Below are 16,181 nucleotides of genomic sequence, written 5' to 3'. Positions count from 1 at the left end.
ACGGGCATTGAATTGATCTCTTTCAAAATGCACACGCACATGTATGTATTTTTTCCAGATAATTTTTTTTTTTTTGGTTTGGAAAAAGCAGGCTCATTCCAGCCTCCAACTTGCTTTTTACTTTCCTCTTGCACAGAAAAGCTGATTTTAATCGTTGTGATTAGTTTTGATGTAACGTTTCCGCGGGCGATTTCTGCAAATGGATGGCGTGTTTCTTTGCCAGAAGAGGGAAAAGCAGCAGATGATGATAATTATAAGGATTGTTGGTTGTTTCTTTTTCTTTTTCTAAAAGGGCATTTAGATCGGTCCGTAAGCTTTTCCCAGTTGACCTAACGTTACCACTGCATTGAGGTCGCCTAACTTGTTGATTAAGATGCCCTTCTAATTTGAATAAAGGATAAGTGATGATTTGGCAAAGGAGCCAGGCATTTTCTGATCCTTTGGCTGTATGACTTCCCAAATGACGTATATAAAAAAATAAAACGAGCACATGGAGTCTGCTTTGCCCCAATCAAGTCTGAATCAGTGCCTGGGGGTGATACACAAACTCATTTTGAATGTTCAACCATGCAGAATTGCAAAAAGATTGAAGGAGTTCCACTGAATTTTTATTCCAAAACAGCAGAATTAGAACAAAATCTCTGTAAGCCTTCTCAGGAATTCACCGTGAGGGGATGACATGATCCTGTCATCAATTGTGGCTAACTTTCTCCAATTATCTAATTAAACTGGAAGAGTTCTCCAACTATTCTGGGCTGGTAACTACTTCCTGAAGAACCTGCGGTTAACTACTTGAGTGATTTTATTGATTTTAATAAGATTACCCCAATACTTAACTTTTAAAGTTTTTTTCCCTATAGCAAAAGTTAAACTTGTCTAAAATCTATAGTCACTGGAATATTTAATTTTAAAATGATTGAGTTTTACCTGAGTTTATAATATGAAGAGCACATAGATGTGACAAAAATTGCAGGGTAAATGTGACCATGGCCTTGGTCCTGCTTTATAGTAACTACAGAGTGAAATAAATCAAAGAATTTTTCTCACCACAGCTTATTGACCAGAATATATATTGCAGTATTCAAAATATATACAGTGCATAGCATGTATTATGGAAAACTTAGAAGCACTACTTGATTGCAACACTTAAATGCACAGTTCCAGCATATTTGCACAATCAGGTAACATGATTAAAAACAAGTGCAATGGGATTTTTCCTATTAATTCAATGTCACTTCCCACCTCCTGTATTCTTCAGCAGTGTTATTGTGCCTGATTAGTGCAAAGAGTTTGAGTTTCTTGAAGTAAGACAACTTTTCAAGCTAAAGGTACCTAATAAATAGTCTTGGATAGGATTAGATGATCCAATCTCATGTAAAGATAATTGATTTTAAATTCTGTTATAATTAAAAGGTCTTAGAAGTGGACATCTAAAGCTACTATAAGTAATACTTAATGTTAGACCCTATTTCCCCCAAAATTTAAATAACATTTTAAATTATGAAAAGTAATAAAAAGGGAGTGAAATTAATGGTTTTAAAGTACACTTCAATATGTTAGTCAATGTTATTTACAAGAACAGATTTAATAAATCAGATTATTTTCCATGTAAGTAAATGAAAATTTAAACACATGCTTTACAGTAGCAGTTTATCTACAATATATTAACTTAAATGTAATAAAAGAAAAATTAAAGTACTGTATTAAAATGCTGTTTTTATCTTTGTGGCTAGTCAAATAATTGATACAAAAATCAATTTAAATAATAGTTTATTAATTTCTTCTAGCCATTAAAACACAAATATATACATATTTTCTAAAGAAACTGTTGAAAAGAATCAAAGTTTGGGAGGATAAAACAAAAGAGTTTGTCTTTCTGATGTAACATTCTGCATCCAATAGTAACAGCATACTTCTAATACAGGGGTATCAAACTCGCAACGACACGTCAAGTGATGTATCACAACCTTTTCCCCCTTCACTAAACTGGGGGTAGCCATAGCCAGCGCATGATACATCTGCCTCAAGAGTTTGATACCCCTGTTCTAATACATCATATATCTTTTCTGTACTGAACAAGTGAATCAAACATCAGTAAAACTCCATTAACTGGAATTTTACCAAGGAAAGGTAAGATCTTACATCTGAGGACAATTACATACCTCCCAATTTTGTCCCTGACAACTCATAATTTTTGCCTGGAATTCATGACACAGAATATACCAGACCTAGTGTCACCAATCAATACCTTGTACAAAGATATCTCGTCGTTATTGAGAAATAGCTTCTCCAATAAATTCCTTTTGTCCTTTCTGCAGGTATTTCTTCAGCAGGCATTGTGTTTTCTGCACTATTTAAAGTAGGGTATCCCACTTCGACATCTGTGCTGTCCTATATACATTCCCTCTTGCAGATTCACTATTAGCTTTCCATATTTATCGGTATTCACATACATTTCTCTAAGGCAGATTTACAAGAAATTTGCCCTGCATGCCATTTTCTTTGGGATTCTAGTCTGGTACCTGAGAGATCATCCTGTTGTTTCTACTATTTCCATCACAACCTGCCTTTCTTCCAAGGAACCAAAACCTCTATGAGACTATCTCCATTTACACAGCAATTTATGTGTATTAATTTAAGAAAAATTAGCACTGGAGCTCAGTGTATACATTTGCATACAGAATATCCACTTATCACTCTTTGGTATCCCTAGAAATGAACCTTTCTTTTTTTATTTGCATTTATATCCCGCCCTTCTCCGAAGACTCAGGGCGGCTTACACTATGTTAGCAATAGTCTTCATCCTATTTATATATTTATATACAAAGTCAACTTATTGCCCCCAACAATCTGGGTCCTCATTTTACCTACCTTATAAAGGATGGAAGGCTGAGTCAACCTTGGGCCTGGTGGGACTAGAACCTGCAGTAATTGCAGGCAGCTGTGTTAATAACAGACTGTCTTACCAGTCTGAGCCACAGAGGCCCAAGGTTTGCTTGAAAGCTTAGAGTCATTGCCAATCAATTTCAATAATATTGGGTGAGAGGATCAGTGATCCAATTCTAATTTCCATTTGTATTTTGACAGATGTCTTTTCGGTTGGATCCAAACAACCAAAAGCATGTAGCTAACCATTGGTATTCTTCAAAAAGAAGTAGGATTGGGCTTTGTTAGTACTCATATGGAAAATACCCTGCAAATCCTAAGGCTTAGGCTAAATTAGGAGGTTGGATAAACATACTGGAAAAAGGTGATGACAAACAGCTTCTACATGCTATTGGCAAATATCCTATCAACCTATCTGGTTGTATTCATATGATGCTGAGGCTCAAGCTTGAGTTAAAAGAGTTCTCATCTCTTTACTCAAGAGTAATGTACTTCTGATTCTGGCACGCTTGCTTTTCTGGAGAATGAAGAGCATATAGTAGCCTAATATGTCAGAGAAATCATGGGGATGTTTGTTTGTTTTTTGAAAAATATTTTTATTTATTCTTAACAGGAAAAAAACTCATCAAATCAATCAAAACAATTTACAATGTGCTGCATGGGTGTTAACATATCTTCTTGTGCATTAACATATCTTCTTGTGCATTCACAAAATAAACATCTCTTTCATACATATATCTTATATTATCTTTTCTAATATATCTTTCCATCAAATCAATGATAAAATAAATCCCATATTTTATAATATTGCTTGTCTTCTTGCTCTCTAATTTCAAATGTTAATTTACTCATCTCTGCACATATGGGGATGTTTTTGAAGATATGTGAAATCAGTAAGATGGCTAGAATGCATTTTGAATAGGCAGAAGTTGTTGAAGAAAAATCTTCATTACTAAGGCCAGCATAGTTATTGCAGAAATAATTTACTCTGTTATTCAAGAGTTAATTTATTCTTGACAGCAACTGCCATAGCTCTGTGTTTCTATTTTTAGGTACTGTTTAGTTATTGAATATTATTTTACTAAAAAACTATGTTCAATTTTATTTTATCTGGCATTAACTTTGAAGGGACATTCCTCCTGTAGATTTTACATAAATCTGGAACATGTTTGTGAAACAATCTGTGAACTCAAACTGAGAGAGGTATTTGAGTTTTGAGTTTTTACAAAAAGTCTCATCTGGTTATAATTAGTTCATGGAAAACTAATATCCTCCAACCCATATGTCATCATCAATATTAACCCTCAACAAAATGGAAACTTTTTCAAAGAGAAAATTTTCTTAGCCTTCTACTAGTACTTACAACATTCAAATATTAGGGGGTTTGACTAATTCTGGAAGATGTTGCCCTACTGCGTGAAGAGGACACTAGATTAGGATAAAACTGTTGTAAAGGATACAGACAATATGAACCCATGCATTTTTATTTGGCCCTTCTTGAAAAAAACAAATATCAAAACTAACTCTATGAGTATGTCACAATGGTTTTTATATTATCATATTAACCTGACTCTAATCTCAGAAATATATGACACTTAAGTAGAAAACATACAAATAAATGCAAACACCTCTCTCTAACAATCTATGTCCAAAGTGTACTTTAACGTTTAAGAGCTGCTTATAAAGTAGTTATGTTTCTTTTCAATTTTCTCTCTAAATTCGTCTTCAAATTTATGGAGGCAGCATCTCTTCCCCCAGCTAGCATGAGGTAGTAGATCAGTGGTTCTCAACCTTTATAGTGCTGGACACCTTTAATACAATTCCCCATGATGTGGCGACCCCTTTAATACAATTCCTCACGATGTGGCAATCCCAACCATAAAATTATTTTCGTTTTGAATTTATCGCGCTTGAAGCCGTATTGGCTAGCAATCTGAACTGCTTGCGATTGCCTTGAGGACGGCAGCATTAAAGCAGAGACTCCTCCCCTATTAAGTTTATCGTGCCTGAAGCCAGATTAGGCTAGCAATTGGGAGTGATTGCAGCTGGCTTGAGAGGGAGACATCAGAGCAAAGATTTCTCTCTTTTTTAATTCATCGTGCCTGAAGCCGAATTCGCGATTCTTCGACTCGCAAGTATACTTCCCATATTTCCGATGGTCTTAGGCGACCCCTGGGAAATCGTCATTCGACCCCCAATAGGGTCCTGACCCACAGGTTGAGAACCGCTATAGTAGATCCTTTTTTACTCCTTTTTTACATTTGCTTACCAGTTGTCATTATTCACTTCTAGCCTCTCATGTGTATTCAAGAAGATAAAGTATGAGATCAGACTTTACAGTTGCATGACTTCTCACTATTACACAGATGCAACTTGAATAATGTCACTTATTTTTTGGAGAAAGGATATCCATATTGGATTGTTCACAGTACTGACCACCTCCAAGCAGAAAGAAGGATAATACATTGATGGAATAGAAGGTGGCAGACTATTCACAAATATGGGATTTAACAGCCTCCTTTATTATTAATCTTAACATATAATAGGGAGCTTCTCATGTTATGTTATTATAAAAGCAAAGGAGCTGTATCAAACCAATATTTTCCTAGAACTTTTCAATTTTATATAACTTTTCTGGCCATTTCAACCAAGGGCCAAGCAATTGTTATCTTAATGATATAATTCCGGGTTTGAATGTAACTTTTGCCCCCTCCTACACAACTCCATTGTGTGTCTCTCTATCATCACATCACATCACATCATATCTCATATCATATCGTATCATGTCTATATATGACAAAGAACTATTTTTTCCACTGGTCCTTAATGAAACTGTAATCTCCAAATGTGCAAGAGCTTAGTGTGTGTCTCAGGTTTGGTTCAAACACTTGTACATAGCTTGGATTTATGTGACAGATGGTTCTAATTAGAGACTGCAATCAGGACTGGCCCTCACTAAGTTGGCACTATAGACAACATAAATTTTCCTCCTACCCTCAGGCTTCTCAGGGACCAATATAGAAACTCCATGGCTTTTCCTGGCATTCTGATTCCAGTATTCAGTGTCTTTACTTAACAAGTTACTTCCCCCAAATAACCATCAACGGATACTGTTCTTGTTTTTTTTTAAAAAAAAAATACTGTACAATGGACAAATCAGAGGAGGATAATATTCTAATGTAAACTAAGATTTATTTCATGAAGAAATTCTGGTGGGGGTTTTGAATCCTGGGGGTGGGATGGAAATGACAATCAGCTTAGTCTAAAAATTATACAATGATGGAAATTACAGTGTGTAAAGTAACTACCCTCCTTCCATTCTTAGAACCAGCTATATCTACAGTGATTCACGACTTGGGGGTAGTGTAAATGATATATTTTATCTAGCACTTTAAAGATACTATGGAGTATCTGAAGGCAGTTCTGTTTGTAGCACAATCTGTCTTGTTTGCAGTTCATCTGGTATAGAACCACTTAGCTTTGCTTCATTGTCCTATTGCCTGAACCAGAACTGTTCCTGAGATACCTAATAATGCAACAGAGTTGCCTTGAAGGCACTATATAAATTTATGTAAGTGTATCTCTTTGTGTATCCTTTGGGTGTTAGAAATTCTCAGTTTAGCTAACCATGAAAATAACTGTCATGTAATTCCAATATAGGTGCAAAATTATATTATATATACATACTGTATATATAATACACACACATACACACATATATACTGTGTAATATACATACTATATAACAGAGATGGCTAACCTTTTTGCCATCGTGTGCCAAAAGCGGGGGGAGGGGGGGTCACATGCACGCGTGCCCACACCCTAATACAATTTCCCTGTGCATGCCCTGCACCCCTGCGCATGTGCACACAACCCCCTGTGCTCTCCCCACCCCCACACATGCATGCATGACTCCCCCACACTCTCCCCGTACATGTGCGCGGTGACCCTCCCCATGGCCCATTTTGGGCCTACTAGGCTTCCCTGAAACCTGGGCCAAAAATGGGTCCCTTGGGGCCCACACCAGCGGTGAAATGCTCCCGGATCGGACGGGATAGCGCGATCCGGTAGCGATGGTGGCTGCTGGTTCGGAGGACTGGTAGCAAAAATCCCTGGCCCCACCCTCCCTGCTTCTGCTGAGCCACACCATCTGCAGAGGTTGTTTTTTTTTTACTTTTAAAAGCCGGTTTTGCTTCAGCCGAAACAGGCCTTTAAAAGTAAAAAAAAAAAGCCTTTGAGGATCCCGCCCCTCAGCTGAGATCGGCAGCCTTTAAACTTAAAACTTAAAATTAAAATTAAAGGCTACTCTGGGGATCTCACCTGAGTTCCTCATCAGCAGAACCTTAAAAAACATGTTTTCTGTAGAAAACATGTAGAAAACTCCTTTTAAAAGAGTCTAAGCTACTTACCTGATTACTGATCGACCTCATGGCTCTGCTCACAACCGGAAAGCCCCAGTTTCGCTTTTAGCACAAGACAGAACTAATCTAAACTTAGCTAATCTATTTCACCACTGAGTGATTAATGCTGTCTGGCTGAGGAACTCTGGGAATTGAAGTCCACAATAAAATAAAATAAAATAAAATAAAATAATAAAATAAAATATTTGTGCAGCTTTCTGAGATTTGGTGTGTTTCTGTAGTGTTTCACTCTAACTACACAAACACACAAAATCTCAGAAAGCTGTATGTTGTATTTTTTGTGTGTGTGTGTGTGTGTGTCAGTTGTGTGTGTGTAAAGTGTGAAAGTTGGTTTTTGAGGTTTTTGTGGCTGTGTGAAATGTGAAGTGCAGCTGCTTTTACATTGTATGTAGTCAGTTGTGTTGTGTTGTGTTGTTTTGTTTTGTGTGTGTGTAAAGTGTGAAAGTTGGTTTTTGGTACCTCTTATTGTTTTTTATACTTTATTATTTTTATTATTTATTGTTATTGTCCACGCCCACCCAGTCATCTGACCACCAAGCCATGCCCACCAATTAAGCCATGCCCACAGAACCGGTAGGGACAATTTTTAGATTTCACCCCGGCCCACACCACACACATCCCGCTCCCCACGCGCATGCATGCATGTCTCCCACATGCACCCCACTCTCGCAGAGATCAGCTGGCTGGTGGGAGGTGCACACGCATGCATGATGGAACTGAGCTGGATGATAGTTCGCATGCCCGTAGAGAAGTGGCATGCGTGCCATAGGTTCGCCATCATGGTTATATAATATACATACTATATATAATATAATATAATACACACACACACACACACACACACACATACACAAATATATATATACTTATATCCTAATACACATACATACTATATAAACTACATACATACAGTACATACTATAATCTGTCTGTCTGTCTGTCTATCTGTCTGTCTGTCTGTCTGTCTGTCTATCAGCTACCCACTATATATACATTCAACAAGATTAAATATATTATCCCAATTTTCTATGCAGTATTTTGTACTCTTAATCTTCTGAAACATCATAACAGGTAACAGAAAAGCAACATCAGAACAAGTAGAGAGTAGAATTACAATACTCAACCTTTTGATTACTGAGCTAACAGGTACAGTAGAGTAATAATGAATAAGCTTCAAATATATAAATACTTCAAAAGTTAGATTTTTTCAAAATCAAGTTGATGTTTTTTCTACAGGCATCATACAATGGATGGTGTTTGATACCTTGCATTAAGGAGGAAGCAGTTTAAAAAATATTATTGTTTATTATCATCTAATAATAGAAGCACATCTTTATTATGGAACAGAAAAGCAGAAAGTACATCATAGTAATGGTCTAATATACTACATGAATGAAAGCTTCTGAAAGAGAAAGTCAACAGAGTAAAGAAGTTATTTAAGACAGCACATTTGGAAGTCTCTTTAAAACAGCTGTTTATTTAATGTATTGGTGTGTAATTCTGAAGGAACAAATCTATATGGGAACAAACCCTATTTAACATATCCAAGCAAACAGCGATTGTATTTGGATAAATAAAATGGACTTTTTTTCTCTTCCACAAGGGACTGAAACAGGGGAAATATAACAAATAAAAAGACCAAACAAAGATTTAATCCAATTAACAAGTAAATTATTTTAGAACCATCTTTCCTGTTTTGAATGTTTCACATGTATACTCACCATGCAAACCCTTTTAGTAATCTAACGTCCTTCAAGGATTTTTTTTTTTATATGAAACTATAATGTGTGCCTTCCAATAAAGCTGAAGGATAGGACATTCACAAAAATGAAAGGAAATACTTTGTCATTCAGTATATGGTTGAATTCTCAGATTTGGTTCTATAACATAGTGAAATGATTGCAAGTTTGAATAACTTTAAAAAGAATTTCATCAATTTATAGAAGATTATCAATACCGGTAGCTGCTGGCTATGGTAATTAATTCCAGTATCAGAGCAATTATGCCTTTCAATACTAGCAGCCAAGAATCCTAAACTGTGCCTTTGTGGACTTCCTATAACAAGTCATTTTCCACTGTATGCAGGAGTAGAGAACTTGTCATCATCCAAATATTGCTGAATCACAAATTCCAGTAGCCCTACTGACATGTTGAGTAATGAAAAACACTGAGAGGTCTAGTTCAGCAACACCATAACTGAAAAACTATGGTATCTCCACCTCTGCACTATAGGAATAGAATACTGCATTATATAGCTCCAGAGTCTAATCCAGTATTTTTTTGTCAATGTCCATAGTATACAGTATTCATACTGAGTGGGTACATAGCAGATTTGCCCCGTATTCTACACTTGTGATGCAATCATGCTGGACGCTTTCTTCTCAGTGGTTTCCTCTTATGTATATGTAAATATCCCGCCCTACACCTAATTGCTCATGTTATGCACCCTATTATAGGATACTTAAGAGCCAGTAAGTTCTGGTGGTTAGAAAGGCTAGGAAGCAGGAGACCATGAATTCAAGTCCCACCTTAGCCATGAAAGTCTGCTGGCTGACTTTTGGCTAATTGTTCTCTCTCAGCCCATCTCACCTCACAGGATTATTGTTGGGGAGAAAATAGGAGGAGGAAGGTGTGTTGGATATCTTGGCCTCCATGAGTTATTTGCAAAAATAATAAAAGTGGCATATAAATAAGTGAATAAAATAAAATAGAAATAAATCACGATTTTTCTGAATACAAGTCACCCTGACCTTTCCTAGTCTACTGTCCAAAGTCCTTTAACTGGAGGTGCTACACATCAATTCTCAAAAATAGTGTGTACAAGACATGCTTTGTATGCTCATTTTTATTAGTGAATTCCAATCTTTCTTGTATGTTTTTTGTTTAAGACAAAAGCCCACTAACCTTATTTTTCATAAGTATGTTTTTCTTGCTTAACAGTCTGGGATTTTTCTTTAGTTATATTTTATTTTATTTTGTGCAGAAGTATATCAACCATCTGTTTCTTTAATACGATATTCTAAAATAGCTCAGGGCAAAATTTGTAGATTTAATTCCTTTTTAAAAACGTTGCCCTTGAGATTGTTAATTTTTTTCTATTGCTTGATGTTACTCGATGCATTTGCACAACATGTTTATTTTGGGTAAGTTCAATACCTAGCATACTGTGCAGAGGTGGGTTTCAGCAGGTTCTGACCAGTTCTGGAGAACCGGTAGTGGAAATTTTGAGCAGTTCAGAGAACCGGTAGTAAAAATTCTGACTGGCCGCACCTCCATTTATTCTCTGCCTCCCAAGTCCCAGCTGATCGGGAGGAAATGGGGATTTTGCAGTAACCTTCCCCTGGAGTGGGGAGGGAATGGAGATTTTACAATATCCTTCCCCTGCCAGGCCCACCAAGCCAAACCCACAGAACTGGTAATAAAAAAAATTTGAAACCCATCACTGATACTGTGAGAATTCAAAAAGTGGTCAATTCAGAATTAAAAGAAGAGCCATTGTACTTTTAGAGTATTCTGGTGACTTTTTAGTCAAAGCTTTCCTTTGATTATATTCTGTTGTAAAATAAAAATCTAGTACTTTCTTCAAGAAAATTCAGAAAATGAAATGGAAATGTGGAAAAACTGAAAACACAACATACTCCATAAAAATTGCTGTCATATATACTTGACTTGTTTGATTTCTGAATCATATTTTATCAGCATATATATATATATATATAAACATTTGCTAGGCCAATTCTTGAATACAACTCGCCTGTCTGGAACCCATACCACATTTCTGACATCAATACAATTGAACGTGTCCAGAAATATTTTACAAGAAGACTTCTCCACTTCTCTGAAAACAACAAAATACCTTCTCCCACCAGACTTGGAATCCTAGGTTTAGAAAACGTAGAACTCCGTCGCCTTCGACAAGACCTAAGTTTAATTCATAGAATCATCTATTGTAATGTCCTTCCTGTTAAAGACTACTTCAGCTTCAATTGCAATAATACAAGAGCAACCAATAGATTTAATGTTAACCGCTTCAATCTAGATTGCAGAAAATATGACTTCTGTAACAGAATCATCAGTACTTGGAACACATTACCTGACTCTGTGGTCTTTTTCATAATCCCAAAAGCTTTAACCAAAAACTTTCTACTATTGACCTCACCCCATTCCTAAGAGGACTATAAGGGGCGTACATAAGAGCACAAACGTGCCTACCGTTCCTGTCCTATTGTTTTTTTCTTATATATATATATATGCTTATATTTCCTTATATTTCCTCATATATATGTTTATATACTATATAATCTTTTTATGTGATGCTTATGTATATTGTTATGACAAAAATAAAAAAATAAAAAAAATAAAATATAAACTCTGAATGCAAAATTTAAACAGAATTATTGATGTGAAACAATAGAAATAGAAACTATGGAGGAAAAATAATCACATTTACAGTGAGTATTACACTAACGTAAAACTGGTATTTGCTGGTATTATTCCAGTCTTAATTACCAAAATATCTAATATAAAGAAAATTGCTGGAAATGTAATAATAAAGTTGGATCATTCTTTAATATCTGATGGCACTGTCACAAGGCACAGCAATTCTGGAAGACAGTTATAGAATGATACAAACTCTAAATACAGAAATTCTGTTCTTGTCAGGAACATTTCTATTCACCAATAATTACAGTATATTGCCACAAAGTATGCAAATTGGCATTTCAACAGCTGGTATATCTGCTCTTTAAAAACTACATTCAATTTTGTCATTGGTGTATAAAAAATTTGCAGTATGAATCAATGTCAAAAATGGTTTCATATATTAAAAAAAATAAGCATATGTCTTTTAATAAAATTTGTTAGTCAGACAAGGTGCTGCCAGACTCCTGGTGTTGTCTCCTGATATGAAGTAGTTAGCTATGCATGAGGCTTTATCAGTTCCTATAATGTACTTCTTGTAAATATTTATTTAGAAAAATGTAGAACATTTATTTATTTAGAAAGTTTATATGGCCACCCATCTATCATACGAACTCAGGGAGTCTAACAACAATGAACAAAAATAATATAATAAAACCTCTACACGCCAAGCAGAAAACAAGATTAAAATAACCAATAAAGTAAAACAAGTCCAATAACCAAGGAAACAGATCATGAACTCAACCATACAACCATACCTATATTGCCCATTACCTCTTACTCCAACTTGATCCATGAGGGAAAAGCCAGGTCTTCATGGCCTTTCAAGAGGGCTCAAGCTTTCTGGGTTTCAGGACCAACACTGTGACGCAGAACACACAGCTCCTTGGACCCACAAATTGGCATTGTTAGTAAAGGTGACCTGGAGCATACTCCTTTGTCAGAGCTGCAGACAAGTAATTCTGTAAATTACCTAGTCCTGTGCCATACAGCAGAGGTGGGTTTCAGCAGGTTCTGACCAGTTCTGGAGCACCCGTAGTGGAAATTTTAAGTAGTTCGGAGAACCGGTAGTAAAAATTCTGACTGGCCCCGCCCCCATCTATTCTCTGCCTCCTGAGTCCCAGCTGATTGGGAGGAAATGGGGACTTTGCAGTAACCTTCCCCTGGAGTGGGGAGGGAATGGATATTTTACAGTATCCTTCCCCTGCCACGCCCACCAAGCCACACCCGCAGAACCAGTAGTAAAAAATTTTGAGACTCACCACTGCCATACAGGGTTTTAAAGATGACAACTAGACCTTTGAATTTTACTTGGAAGCCCAGTGAGAACCAGTGCAATTTGCACAACAGTGATGAAACCTGGGTGAACCTTAGTATGCCTAGAACTGTGCACATTGCTGCATTCTGGATCAGTTCAAGTGTTTTTCAAGGGCAGACCCATGCAGAATACATTGCGATAATCCAATCAGAAGATGACTAAGGCATGAGTTACAGTTCGCATGGTCTCAGACGAAGTTTGTGCAATAGACTTCCTAGCCATGGCTGTCACCTGATCTTTCAGCAGGGACTCTGAACCCAGGAAGACTCCCAAATTGTGCACCAGTTCTATCTGGGGAATGCTACCTGTTGACAGTTATATATGAAAAATCTCTTAATCTGGTGGGCTGTGGGGGGTGGGGCGATCCAAAAGTACTACATCTTGTTAGGGTTGAGTGACTGCTTTTTTCCACTTTTCTACTTTTTTCTACTTTTTTCTACTTTTATACTGCACGAATCAAGAAGAGGGCCGTGAAAATATTTACAGATCCCTCACATCCAGGACATAAACTGTTTCAACTCCTACCCTCAAAATGACGCTATAGAGCACTGCACACCAGAACAACTAGACACAAGAACAGTTTTTTCCCGAAGGCCATCACTCTGCTAAACAAATAATTCCCTCAACACTGTCAAACAATTGACTAAATCTGCACTACTATTAATCTTCTCATCGTTCCCATCACCAATCTCTTTCCACTTATGACTGTATGACTGTAACTTTGTTGCTGGCAATCCTTATGATTTATATTGATATATTGACCATCAATTGTGTTGTAAATGTTGTACCTTGATGAACGTATCTTTTCTTTTATGTACACTGAGAGCATATGCACCAAGACAAATTCCTTGTGTGTCCAATCACACTTGGCCAATAAAAATTCTATTCTATTCTATTCTATTAAAATCTCGCTCATTTTTGATTTTCGCTTTCTCGAATCCTGAAATGGACGTACAGAAGGTTTTACTCTTCCAATACATTAAGCATCTATGCTGAAAACTTTACATGGTCATATCTGGTTCCTTATCTGTCAAAGGCAGGGGAAGGATACTGTAAAATCTCTATTCCCTCCCCACTCCAGGGGAAGGTTACTGCAAAATCCCCATTTCCTCCCGATCAGCTGGGACTCGGGAAGCAGAGAATAGATGGGCCAGTCAGAGGTGGTATTTACCAGTTTTTTGAACTACTCAAAATTTCCACTACCGATTCTCTGAACTACTCAAAATTTCTGCTACCGGTTCTCCAGAACTGGTCAGAACCTGCTGAAACCCACTTCTGGTTCAGATGGTTTTACCTTTTGTTGGAATATCTCCTGTACTTTTTTCATCTTTTTTTCTTTCTTCCTTTTTTTTTTTAACCATAGAAAATCAGTTAAAGAAAGGGCAAAAAAACAACCCAAAACTGTACAATCTATTTTGGCAAAGCTAAAAAGCTCTCAGCCTGGAAGAACCCCAAAGGAGCTTTATTTACCCAATAAAGAGTTTAAATATATTTCCTTGATGGATTTAAATTATCTCCTTGATGCTCTACTTTTCCTTAGATTTTGTTAATCGTGGGCATTTAAACTCATACAATATTTTATTTTTGGCTTTTGATAATTGCTCCGTGCAACCTATGTGTGAAAAGACAGTCTTTCCGTGCAGGTGAGCTACATTTTTTTGTTTTTGTTTACATTTATACCCCGCCCTTCTCCGAAGACTCAGGGCGGCTTACAGTGTATAAGGCAATAGTCTCATTCTATTTTGTATATTTTTTTACAAAGTCAACTTATTGCCCCCCCAACAATCTGGGTCCTCATTTTACCTACCTTATAAAGGATGGAAGGCTGAGTCAACCTTGGGCCGGGCTCGAACCTGCAGTAATTGCAGGCTACTGTGTTCTTAATAACAGGCTTTACCAGCGTGAGCTAAACCGGCCCTTATTTGCTGATAGTATATTGAGAAGCCTCCCTATAAAAGTCATTTACTGTTGAAAATATTTCAGCATATCTGGGGGTTTATTCTTTGGTTATTCATAGAGTTGCCATGTTCTATCCCAATGTTTTCCCACTTGGCAACTTTAAGATGTGTGGACTTGAGCTCCCAGAATTCCATAAGCCAAATAGGCTAGAGAACAGTAATAGAATCGTACGAAAAACATAAAATGAATAATAGAAAAGGATTAAACTATCTTTAAAAATGCAAATGCAGTTCTGCTTTGGGAAGTATTAACTTCCAACTTGAACCTCCTTTAATATAGTTACATGAGAAGTATATAAAGAGCCATTGACAGCTTCAGAAGACAAAGGTTTATGTTTTCTACCCTTCCTGTCTTGATCTCCTGCATGACTTGCTCTCTAGAAAACACACATACACATACACACACCCTCTAGATCTCTTATGCTTGCCTCCCAGGCTGTCACTGCCATCTCTAATGCTGCTGTCTCTCTGGGCCACACACATGCCTCTCCATGCATTTTTCAACCGGAGGCTGCTTGTCGTCATTCCCCACACACTTGCAGACCTTGACTGCTCACTTATTTGCTGTCCTCGCTCTCCTCCCCCTCCCCCCTCTTGCTCACACGCCTATCCTCCTGGCTAGTCACTTTCCTCTGACACCCCCCACCCTTTTTTTCATGTGAAAAATGCTTTACTGCACTTATGAAAGATAAACACGAGGGCTATGTGAATTCATGCCCCACCCAGAGGTCCAGATCGCATGTTTGATTTTGGGGGGGAAATTATTTTAATTCATTTATTTAAATTTTCTATTTCTAAGCTGCCCTTGTCCCTCAGAGAAGGATCCTTTCTATAGCTTTTCTATTTGCAGGTTGATATCTGTGGTGTGTCCATGACTTGGTCTTGCCAGGGAATTTACAGTCTTCCTCTACCGCCTCTCTGGCGTTTGTGTCATATCTTGCCATAAGGAAGGTTTGTATCTCCTCTGCTTTTGGTGGAATTCTGTTGCGATTCAGTTTCTGCATGTGCTTCTTATTCAGCTTTAGTGGCTGGGTTAAGTTTAAAATGAATTTCTCTTTATTGTCTCAATTGTTTTCCTATGGGTTTGGCAACAATGCCCTTCATTTTTCTCCTCTCTCTAAAGCGATGTTTCTCAGCCTTGGCAACCGTGTTCTTCAACTCCAGAATTGCCCAACCAGC

The sequence above is a fragment of the Ahaetulla prasina genome, chromosome 3 (genome assembly GCF_028640845.1).
Source record: "Ahaetulla prasina isolate Xishuangbanna chromosome 3, ASM2864084v1, whole genome shotgun sequence".
Classification (NCBI taxonomy): Eukaryota; Metazoa; Chordata; class Lepidosauria; order Squamata; family Colubridae; genus Ahaetulla; species Ahaetulla prasina.
The sequence above is the reverse complement of the archived record's forward strand: the minus strand, read 5'-3'. Positions refer to the sequence as shown.